Here is a 13,496-nt window from a genome sequence, read left to right on the forward strand (position 1 = left end):
TCAGCTTTTAAGACTGATATTACTCAATCCTTGAGATTGACCTTAAAGATTGAGAATTCAAACTCATGGAATTCAATGATATCTAAACTCGAGCTTGAACGAGAAAATATTTTGATCAAAAATACAAACTGATTTGTTTTTTGAAAATCCATTTTCAATGCGTTCATTACCATTGAACGTAAAATCCTAGGAATTCACCTGGAATTCATTAGGTCACCTGAACAAAATCGAGTGTCAACCGTAAGAACGGTGGTTGCATAGCATGGTCGAAGACAGGACCTTGTGCCAGACCGAAAAATCATAGGATGATCTTTACTATTGCTCCTACCAAGGATAGTACTAGCATCCGACACGTTTTTAGACCATAATCAAATGCATGTCATTAGACATTGCCTTAACAGTTTCTTGTTCATCGCTTTCCTTTACAACCGGACGGTAGTTTACCGAAAGGTAATATACGGAACAAGTAAACTGGATGTGTGCTTTCCGATACCGGGATAGCAGTGGATTACACGAGCCTAAAAGTTTTAGCCAAAATAATGATCCACAAATATATTTTGCAACACCGATGATGGATCAAATCAGAAAACTTGTCTAGGGTAAAATCTAGCTTGAATTTTCAAAAGATCAAATGTTTTCATAAAGATCCAATTTCCTTAAAGGATCTAAATTTTTATAGTCATGTGGGACTGTAAACCGCCTTTCAAATGTGCACTTTGCTTTGGAAACCGAAAGTAAATCGGCTATTTGATTGCAAGTGTCGTTGACCTAAACCCGAGGCAACTGAGGATGACACACCCACCTTTAACCACATTGTTACTACCATTGTTTATACCGCCGTATTGAAGTCACTGATGTACAAAGTGTGAAGAATAAAGAAGTGATTCAAGTGTTTTTCAAGATTATATTGCTTGAGGACAAGCAACGCTTAAGTGTGGGAATATTGATAAGGCTAAAAAGGAACATATATTTCATAGCATTATCCCCCAAGAAAGACAAGATTTTAGTTGCAATTGTTCCATTTTCAAGTAATATTCGTTTATATTAAATAAGTGCGAAGACAAAAGGCGAAAACGACGAATTGAAGACACAAAGGTCCAAAAAGCTCAAAAGTACAAGATACAATCAAAAAGGTTCAAATTATTGATGAAGAACGTCTAAAAATGACAAGAGTACAAGTTTCAAAACGCAAAGTACAGATATAAAATTGTACGAAAGGACGTTCGAAAATCCGGAACCAGGACATGAGTCAACTCTCAACGCTCGACGCAACGGTGTAAAAATTACGAGTCAACTATGCACAAGAATAAAATATAATATTTAAATAATTCATAATAAGAATAATATTAAATAATAAAAAGTTGTTAATTGAGCATAGTTCAGGGGTCGTAAATGAAAATTCAATTTCAGAATTCGCCTATAAAAGGCAGTGTATTCGATCGATATAGGACACACCTTTTTCTATCCTAAATCTATCTTTCTATTTATATATCTTTCCCCTAAATATCAAATATCAATATCTATATCTAAAAATCTCTATCATAATGTTAATGTAATAAGATATAACAATAATCTTAATTTTAATTTTAAATTATAATAATAATAAGATTTATGATAGAGATCGTTTGAGTGTATAAGTCGAAATTCTGTCCGTGTAACGCTACGCTATTTTTAATCATTGTAAGTTATGTTCAACCTTTTTACATTAATGTCTCGTAGCTAAGTTATTATTATGCTTATTTAAAACGAAGTAATCATGATGTTGGGCTAATTACTAAAATTGGGTAATTGGGCTTTGTACCATAATTGGGGTTTGGACAAAAGAACGACACTTGTGGAAATTAGACTATGGGCTATTAATGGGCTTTATATTTGTTTAACTAAATGATAGTTTGTTAATGTTAATATAAAGATTTACAATTGGGCGTCCCTATAAATTACCATATACACTCAATCGGACACGATGGGCGGGGTATTTATATGTACGAATAATCGTTCATTTAACCGGACACGGGAATGGATTAATAGCCACTAGAATAATTAAAACAGGGGTGAAATTATGTACAAGGACACTTGGTATAATTGATAACAAAATATTAAAACCTTGGGTTACACTCAGTCGACATCCTGGTGTAATTATTAAACAAAGTATTAAAATCTTGTTACAGTTTAAGTCCCCAATTAGTTGGAATATTTAACTTCGGGTATAAGAATAATTTGATGAGGACACTCGCACTTTATATTTATGACTGATGGACTGTTATGGACAAAAACCAAACGGACATATTAAATAATTCAGGACAAAGGACAATTAACCCATGGGCATAAAATTAAAATCAACACGTCAAACATCATGATTACGGAAGTTTAAATAAGCATAATTCTTTTATTTCATATTTAATTTCCTTTATTTTATATTTAATTGCACTTCTAATTATCGCATTTTTATTGTTATTGTATTTAATTGCACTTTTAATTATCGTACTTTTTAATTATCGCAAGTTTATTTTATCGCACTTTTATTATTCGCAATTTCATTATCGTTATTTACTTTACTCTTTAAATTAAGTTATTTTTATATTTTACATTAGGTTTTAATTGTGACTTAAGTCTTCAAAATCGACAAACCGGTCATTAAACGGTAAAAAAACCCCCCTTTTATAATAATAATAATACTACTAGTACATATATATTTTTTTGTATTTTTTACAAATATTGTGTGTAAAAATATAGCGTTAAACTTCACTAGCTCCCTGTGGAACGAACCGGACTTACTAAAAACTACACTACTCTACGATTAGGTACACTGCCTATAAGTGTTGCAGCAAGGTTTAAGTATATCCACTCGATAAATAAATAAATAACTTGTGTAAAATTGTAGCATATTTAATAGTATTTCGTAACAAAAATAATACTATTTCGTATACACCCCCTACGACATCATATATGTATATTCACAATTAATATGTTACATTCTTTGAATCGGATTAAGCAAATTATTAACTGTACTTCCTACTTTCACAATAATATACATTCTTTCATAGAAATCAAAACAACCATACTCATTCAAACCCAATTACATATTCTGATTTTGAAACCTCGGAATTCAATTTGAGATATAACATGTACCATCACTTTTAGATTCCTACATCTTTCAAAGCTATACTTTGACTTCAAAACTGTGTTACAACATCAAATATATATTAACGATTACAATCTATGTTCAAACCCTTCCAAAATTTCTGAAGACACTTCAAATAATGAACAATCGAGATGATGATCCAACCACATATTACCCACAGTTATGTACTTAAAAAGCTCTCGAAGTCAAAGTCATAATTTAACACATATCTGGATTGACCCGAACCTATAGGTATAACCTTTCGCTCAATACTATAATCGAGAATTGAAGCATAGCATCTGAGGCTGCATTAATCGAGGATACACGACAGAAGGAATTGTTCTATTTCCAAACTTTACCTTCAAGAAGCGTAGATTTTTTTATTTTTTTTCCCGATCACGAATCATGGGCATTTTTCGTAAGACTGAGAGTAAAAAAAAATCAAATCGCACCATCTCTGTAATAGCTAAATGCCTATTTTTCTCCTGAAGTTGTCGGAATTATTCGTAATAAGATATTGGCTACAATTGAAAAGGTTTTATCAATAAAATTTCCATTTATCCGCGATCTAGACATAGGTAGCAATCCATTCTCTCATTGTTCTCATTACTTCTCGCGGGAAAATGATCCCACAAGGAAAGGAATTCTACAGTACGAAATAACATAAAAACAGATTCATAAAAAAAAAAAGATATTCTATATCAATATTAAAATCAATATTAAAAAATTCAATATTCAAATTCTTCTTTTTTACATTACAGGAATTGAATTGATAAGAACTAAGAAATAAATATGCGAACCGGATTTGATTCCATCTTACTGGAATAGTCTTAGTCTACCAACGAAATAAAGTATTCTTATTTGATTGAAGTTACAGCTTAGAATAACCTTAGTTGATTTGATTCAATTATGATACAAAGAAGAAAAAGGATCGAATAATCATTGTATGATGAAAATAGAATAACCGCCTATTTTTTTGTTGTTTACTTAGCGAGTATACACTATACAATCAACTATAAAAAAAATTGTTTATCAATTCAATTTTTCATTTTAAAAGAAAGATAGATGGAATATGGGATAAGGATTTTTGTTGATAACTCTAAAACTGGCTTAGAAAGCAATTTGAGAATTCTTCTGATATGGAATCGTAGTCTAAATAGAATCATGATCTAAAGATATCCATTAACCATAATCTACAAAAGATAGACCCTTTGCTCAGTCGATAGAATTTATAATTTATTTATTTACTCCGGTCGGTATAGTAGAAATATATAATCAGAAAAAGAAGATAGCATTGTTTTTGCAAACATGAATAGAATTTCATTAACAGTTTTTGTAAGAAAACAATTTTCTCTTTATTCCCCCAGCCTAGACTAGAAGGAAAGATCCTGCTTTTACTATGATGAAATTTTTTCTATTTTTATCGCTTTCTAGTTAGAATAGATTGGTTGTACCTACACAATAATCTAATAAGAATGATTCACTATTCACTCGCTTTTCTATTTTTGGATCATAATCATTATGTAGGAGAGATGGCCGAGTGGTTGAAGGCGTAGCATTGGAACTGCTATGTAGGCTTTTGCTTACCGAGGGTTTGAATCCCTCTCTTTCCTTACCTTGGATACGACTATTCCAACAGTTAGACTTTCTTTGATTGATACGGATTTTATAATGGCTGTGGTACGGAAAATACTGGTAAAGAAAAGAGTAGACAAGAAATAAAAATATCCCTCTCGGTCTATGACACCTAAATGGAAGTCATAATTCAACACATATCTATGTCAGATCCTTTGGCATTTATTAGCAAAAATAACTTTGCAATTCCTTTACAAAGTAGCAAATTTTATCACAGCTCCAGCAAGACAACTTCGATTTTTCATTCGGAGTATCCTTATCATAATCTTGATATATACGTTGCCCTTTCGCCATTGTTACCGGGGAACCTTTCATATCTCGCCACATTAGCAGTAAATTTATCAGCAACCGTAATGATCTGAGATTTTCCGAAAAGTCATTATATTTATCTAAACCCCATCATTTACTCATCTGCCTTTTGTAACGAGAATTGCCATACGAATCATTGGGAATTAGCAATCAGTATTTTGAAATCTCGCAGCATATTGACGCCAACAGTTATACATATAACGTCTATCTCCAAGGCGTACATACTTCGAATGTGAAGTTTCTGAAATACACTCTGAACCGCGAACTAGTTCTCGAAATGCTGATAAAGCGACAAAAAAAACTGTAAACGACCTTCGCAGTAAAAAGTTTGATGATAAAGATTAGTGTATTGACAAAGCTCAGAAAAAGAGAAGTTTTGGAACTGGAAAACGGATTGAGCAAAGTATGAAGGAGGCTGTGGACAAATCACAAAGACTGAACCTGCCTTCAAAGAATCCAAATGATTCAGTGTCTGCTGAAGTCAATGACGAATACCTTGCTGCTGACACTAAACCTCTACAGACAATATTCTTCATCATCCTCTGATATTAGAAATTCTAAGATATCATCGTATCTTTCATTATAAATATCCTGAAAGGACCCGTTCATATACATTATAAACGATTCACAATAGTTGATTACATTGCGAGGTATTTGACCTCTATATGATACATTTTACAAACATTGCATTCGTTTTTAAAAGACAAACTTTCTTTACATCGAAAATTGACAGGCATGCATACCATTTCATAATATCCACTATCCAACTATAAATTGATTTAATAATAATCTTTGATGAACTCAATGACACGAATGCAACCTTCTTCGAAATATGCTATGAAAGACTCCAAGTAATATCTTTAAAATGAGCAAATGCACAGCGGAAGATTTCTTTAACACCTGAGAATAAACATGCTTTAAAGTGTCAACCAAAAGGTTGGTGAGTTCATTAGTTTATCATAATCATTTATTTCCATCATTTTAATAGACCACAAGAATTTCATTTCCAGTTCTCATAAATATACGTCCCATGCATAGAGACAAAAATAATCATTCATTTGGTGAACACCTGGTAACCGACATTAACTAGATACATATAAGAATATCCCCTATCATTCCGGGATCCTCCTTCGGACATGATATAAATTTCGAAGTACTAAAGCATCCGGTACTTTGGATTGGGTTTGTTAGGCCCAATAGATCTATCTTTAGGATTCGCGTCAATTAGGGTGTCTGTTCCCTAATTCTTAGATTACCAGACTTTAATAAAAAGGGGCATATTCGATTTCGATAATTCAACCATAGAATGTAGTTTCAATTACTTGTGTCTATTTCGTCAAACATTTATAAAAGCACATGTATTCTCAGTCCCAAAAATATAAAGGGTAAAAAGGCAAATGAAACTCACCATACTGTATTTTGTAGTAAAAATACATATAACGTCATTGAACAAGTGCAAGGTTGGCCTCGGATTCACGAATCTAAATTAATTATATATATTTATGTGTTGGTCAATATTTACCTAACAAATTAGGTCAAGTCATTGTGTACCACAATCCTAATGCTCGAGACTAATATGCAAAAGTCAACAAAAGTAAATTTGACTCAAAATATTTTCCAAAAATCTATACATGATTAATATATAGTTTAAATATCGTCGTTTTATATTTTTAAAAGATTTATTAGAGTAAATAATATAATTTATTTATTAATAAATAAAATTTTATATTAAATTTATATAATAAAATATACTTTTATATATATTAAGTAATAAAATTTATAGGGTTCATTTAATATCATAAAGATAATATGATAGGTATTATTAAAGTAAGTTATTACACGTAGTAAAATATGTTTGTGAGTTGGCTCACTCACTTAACTAACCGAATCCATCGTAACACTTCACGACTCGCAACGAACCCGATGCGACTACAAGCACATCACCCGAGACAACTATCACTTAGGAACCAATAAAGATTCCTCATTTATCCCGAATCTACCCCAACCATGCCACGTTTCCTCCGTTCGGTACTCGTCATGTCATGCTTGATGTCAAGATACACTTTCGTAATAATGGTGATCGGTCACTATTACAAATGCGTACCTTACCATTTCCACATGGTCACGCAAAGTACTTTACCCGGACTGACGCAACATTCACACAAAATAACACGCGATAACTCCTAGTACTCGAATGACCAAAGTCCTTACCGTGAACTTGATCACTCAAAACTGCCAAACCTTTGAATCTCTCCAATAGATTCATCTCTAAGACAACGCACCAATTAGATACCTGTATATATATACACCAATATACAATAGTAATAAAGGTACACAAGTACACCACAACGACAAGTCAACCTACAACCTAGGTGACTATCACTAAAACAATGTCCAAGTTCGCCTACTTACCTTAGGCACTAGCAATCTAACGCACTAATTTACACGCAAAATAAGGCCCCGCATAATCCCACATTGGACAAGCACTAGTCCTAGTTAGTCACCTACTCTAAGGCACTAACAAATCTCAATCCGACCCGTATTCCTACAAGTCCCGCAATTAACGCATAACGGTCAATAAGTCTAAGACTAGGCACCTATTCCAAGGTCACCTAATTCCCTTAGACTATGTTCTGATACCACTTGTAACAACCCAACATTGATTTACCAAAAACACGACACAACAAAAATTTCTGTGACTGCCCATCTGGACGGCGTCCAGAAATCGGGACGGCGTCCAGCCTTTACAACTGGGACGGCATCCAAGGATTTGGGACGGCGTCCCAATGAACTAAAAAGTACTGATCAGTTTTTGTTTACACGCGAGCGAAAAACTCGCTCCCCGACACTTTTCAACGAAACCATTTTCACAATATGACATATTAAGTAAAACTAAGATATTGCCACCATAAAAACAAGTTTTACAACCCCAGGCCCACAATGACCCGTTTTACAAATAATGTAACGATTTCGACCATTTATCTCTTTAGACGGATTAGGACTCTATAACCCAACCCAATACCAAGAGCATAATCCCGGAGACTACCAAATCCCCAATCCGCGTCCATATAACCAAAAGCTACCCCTTCGAGCCCAAGTGCTCCTATGCATCTAGTCTAACAACTAGCTAGCTTCATAACAAAATACCTGTAAAAAGGTAAACAACGAGAGGGGTAAGCATAAAGCTTAGTGAATGCAATAATTATACACATACATATATAATATACCTACTTGCAATCACTTACACAAATACCGCAAACATGCTAGCAAACACAATTAGCTTATCGTCGCAATAACAAGCTATAATTCACCAATACCCCCAAGCTAGCATAACAACCGCATATAAATATAACTCGACTAATATAATATGCTCACAGCACAAATAACCATGGTTAACCAATAGTACAAGGGAACGGCGCTCGCGAAAACGCCATCGGTGTTCACAACATCCGTTAGGGCACTTAACACCTCGCACCACTAACCCCTAGGGTGGCACCTTAACACCTCGGCACTTCACCCCGAGTGGCATCTTAACACCTCGATGCTTCACTCATTATTTTACGGAGTGGTGTCTTAACACCTCGACACTACACTCCTAGGTGGCATCTTAAAACCTCGATGCTACACCCGAGTGGCATCTTAACACCTCGATGCTACACTCTTCACGTGAAACGTGGTGTCTTAACACCTCGACACTACACATTTCACGCTACAACAAATAGATACATTATATACCTACGCATATAATTATTCCACTCACCTCGAATTGCCCGCACAAGTCATAAACGTAAATCGCCTCCAAAAGCAACCGAGCAAACCTTTTACCTATAATACGCATATAGATATACAAACAATCAACATACATTCTCTACGAGAGAATTCGACTTCAACACCCTTAACCAAAGGTTTACACCTATCACCACAAACCGCCCATTTAGACACAAAAAGTGGACTTCACCAATTACCACTACGGGTGGTAATTCCGACCCATCCAACAAGTACAATTTAACCAAAATTATATTTGACACCATTTAAACCAATCTAGGTCTTAACCAAAATTGCTTATCATCCAATTAATCCAAAATTAAAGTCATTACCAAATTTGACCCATCTAAGTCAACCCATTTTGACATAAGTCCCAAAAACATCTTTAATCACTAACGGCTAGTGACTAACTTTCCAAAATACCATTTAACTCTTGAATCAAACATTTATATACTTGGTTCATCAAATCTTGACCCATAACTTAGTTTGACACCGAATCACAAAATACCCATTCGACCCATTTTGACCTAGATTAGGGTTTACACCCAAAAATCAAGTCAACACAAGTGTTCTAAGGTTTAACTAACACATGCAAGGTCCAAACTAACAATTCCATCAATTGAAACCCGAAGTCACCAATTCGGGTTTACATAAATGAATCTTCCCCAAAAACCCCCAAACTTCACAATAAATGGGTTATAACTCTAACTAGCACAAACTTTAACTCAAACAATAATCTTAACAAAGAAATTCGGATTTAGAGCTTACCAACACTACCACCACGTAGCCGTGAACGAGGTGAACAACTTTAACTCTTGAGACCCGACCCGAATCACACTTCTTCTTCTCCAAATCCCCAACTCTCTCTCGCTAGAACCTCTCTCTCTCACTAGGGTTTGATGAGAGTGTTTGAGAAGGTGAAATGGGGATAAGAATGAGAGTGGATCAGTTTTAATGGCTCAAAACCGACCCCCAAGTGAAAAGACTCAAATACCCTCTTTTAAAACCTTTAAAATACAGCTGCTGGCCTGTCAGGCACTTTGGACGGCATCCAAAATGGCCGGACGGCGTCCCACCCTTCATTCTTGGACGGCGTCCCAAAGTCTGGACGGAGTCCCAATGAACTGAGCCTGAAACTGAACTTGTTTTGGTCGTAACTTTCAAACCGTAGCTCCGTTTTTGATGAACCAAATATCGTTGGAAACGTAATGAGATTTACTATCCAATGGTAAGGTTTTTGAACATCAACTCTAATTTTATTTGGGATCCAAATATACTCTTACATGCCTCGTATTTCAAATGACGCTCGAAATAACGTGTAACTGAAAAACGGGTGTTACAACTCTCCCCCACTTAAATTGGATCACGTCCTCGTGATCCGCACAAACACTAGAAGTTAAGCACTTCTCCCACGAACATTTCCGCTTCCAACACGAAGTCACACAAGTAGTAAACTCATCTGAATCCTCGCTTCGTGCACTAACGCATCATAATACAACAACCGTACTTCACAATCGTCCTAAAAGAAGGACAATTCACCGGCAACCATCATCGCCACACCTCACGATTCCTACAAAACACAATAAAGCCCGTCATCCATAACATCATCCGTGAATTCTAAGATCCCACCACACGCTAATGATCACTAGCGTGCACTACCGCAATAAACGATATCTCATACACTTAACGTCCAGAATTTCCATTTAGGAAATACGAAAAATACCACATTTTCCTTCAAGTTCTCATGGCTGCAACACGCAACAAGCGCCATCCATAACTATATCGCCCTATGCGATCTTCTAAATTCACTACGCCGCGAACCAAGTCTTACATTAATCCAAATCGAGAAGGATTCATGCTTCCTTAAAATTTCTTACTCATTCGGTTCATAACCGTACTACTCGACCGACCATTCCTGAATATTCTTTAGGCCAAGAACCAAACTCCCTCCGGCTCTACACCGGATCATTCCTTCAACGAAAAAAATTTTAATAACCCCGCAATAACACTTAAGAAGCACCACTTTCCCGCCGATCGATCCACACACGACTATACGTCACTGGATTAATCCAGGACGACAATAATACACCACGAATTAGACGAAACATCAACGCATCGTCATAGGGTTTCTCCTCTGAACCATACAATACGGCTTCCTAGTACTAGCATAGAAGCTATTCGTATACCAAAATCCCGTCAACGGCGAATCATCATCACAAAATTTCCGCAATTCGCCACACGACTCACAAAAATATTCACCACGCCGGGTGAACTTTCCTACCTAGACCGTCCGTTAAGGATGGTCTCAACATTTCAATGCAAATAACAGTCGCATCACTAGGGAGCACACTCTCGCAAACAAACAACATCTGCGTGTCTCGATGTGAGACAGTCAAAATCGACACTCTCCGCCTCACATTCGTCCATAAAGTGGAATAATCCACTGACAATCTTCACGATTGCGTTTCCCGACAGGGAAAATACGATATTCGCCACGATATCGAACTCGTTCTCATTCAATTATACTGTCCGGGTTTCATGACAACCCAGATTTTTCACTACGGGAGCACTCGCAACGACTCTTCATTCTCTCACTCCGGGATCTCAAACTTCACATTTGGTCTCATACCGCTCATTGGTACTACACGACCACCTTACATAGGAAGTCTTACACTTCCTTCGATCCCATCATCACAATCTTCACGCATAACATTCCAGAGTTGTAACTCACAATCGTAAAGCACGATCTCGAGTCGACATTAGAAACCCGTCACTCTTCCTCGTTAGGAACTCCGAATACCTATTGAGGCTTAGCACGGTACGCTCCGACATTTCACTATACATAACACCACTGGAGTTTTCCTCGGGCGACAGTAAAAACTCCCCCACTTAGGATTTATCTCCCTATTCTCACCGCCAAGATGATAACATCCCGCGGAATTGAAATTCCACGTCACACCTGACCATTGTCACCGTTGGTCATAAACATCAATTCACCGCAAATTCACTTTAAGCTCTCAGAGCCGACAGGCACAATCACTTGAGACGTCGTACACGCGATGACATCTCACATTCATACCACAATTCACAACTAACTACCTTAATTGTTTGAAAAGCAAACTCCACCAAAGTCCTACATATGCCTCTAAGCCTAGGCATATGTCACGCCGCTTACTTAGTCGTGATTCTCAGTCGAGATCACCCGCCCTTCCACGCAACGAACTTTTTCAACAATTGCTCACTCTCATGGAGAAGAGTGACCAATTTCGACACCATAATTGCGTCCACCACAATGTCAACACTTCATCATATCCTTCGGACTAACCGACCATTAAGTCCGTCACCGGATCACCGGTCATCTCTACCCGTCTATCACTTAAGAACAACAAGATTCGCTCACCCGTCACTTCATAAGAAGTATTCGTCACAATGCTCTTAAACTTCGACTTTCGCAACCATCGAATTACCATCACCCGTCGATCACTATTATAATCTCCGATGCTTCCAAGGGTATCTCACGGGCACCCTAAGCACAAAGTGATCACACCACTACCGGAGTTGAACATTACACTAGCAGGTATAAAAAGGCACCTGACGCAGTATCATGCAGACTCCCACCACAATCAAATGAATTTTAGAAAATCGATCTTTAGGTTTCATACACCCGATGTCACCCATCTCTCTATAATAATGACCCGAAGTCATACCTACCTGACAACCTTACGGTTTATTGTCTTATCGAAAGTTCCTAGCGATCACACGCTACCCGCAGTTTCCACAAGGCCAAACGATATAGCCTAATGAGGCCCTTCATCTAACACAAGGAGATGCTCGGGGATACCAAGTCTTACACCCTTCTACATCTCGATAAAACCACTACTACAAGGGATATTCCATTAGGAATGTTGCCCTATAATCTTCAACACACTAACGCAATCAACATTACACGGGTCCCACTCCCATGAGTTTAACGACCCGATGACTCCTCGATTCGCCAATTCCAAGGCGACTCACAACAAGAATCCTAACACGATTCTCTAACCACACACTCTACCGAGTGTAACTCAAAACTACAATCATTAGACTTGTCGCATTCCATTATAGAATTCAAGTCCTCGTCGCACACACGCAAACGTAAATCGATCTTCCTAGTTACGATGGGTAACTAAAACCAATAACAATCTCAATAATGCACCCACTACTTAGGGTGGCTAAGCACGCACCAAACTTGTGAGTTGGCTCATTCACTTAACTAACCGAATCCATCGTAACACTTCACGACTCGCAACGAACCCGATGCGACTACAAGCACATTACCCGAGACAACTATCACTTAGGAACCAATAAAGATTCCTCATTTATCCCGAATCTACCCCAACCATGCCACGTTTCCTCCGTTCGGTACTCATCATGTCATGCTTGATGTCAAGATACACTTTCGTAATAATGGTGATCGGTCACTATTACAAATGCGTACCTTACCATTTCCACATGGTCACGCAAAGTACTTTACCCGGACTGACGCAACATTCACACAAAATAACACGCGATAACTCCTAGTACCCGAATGACCAAAGTCCTTACCGTGAACTTGATCACTCAAAACTGCCAAACCTTTGAATCTCTCCAATAGATTCATCTCTAAGACAACGCACCAATTAGATAC

This window comes from Rutidosis leptorrhynchoides, chromosome 10 (assembly GCF_046630445.1).
Source record: "Rutidosis leptorrhynchoides isolate AG116_Rl617_1_P2 chromosome 10, CSIRO_AGI_Rlap_v1, whole genome shotgun sequence".
Taxonomy (NCBI): Eukaryota; Viridiplantae; Streptophyta; class Magnoliopsida; order Asterales; family Asteraceae; genus Rutidosis; species Rutidosis leptorrhynchoides.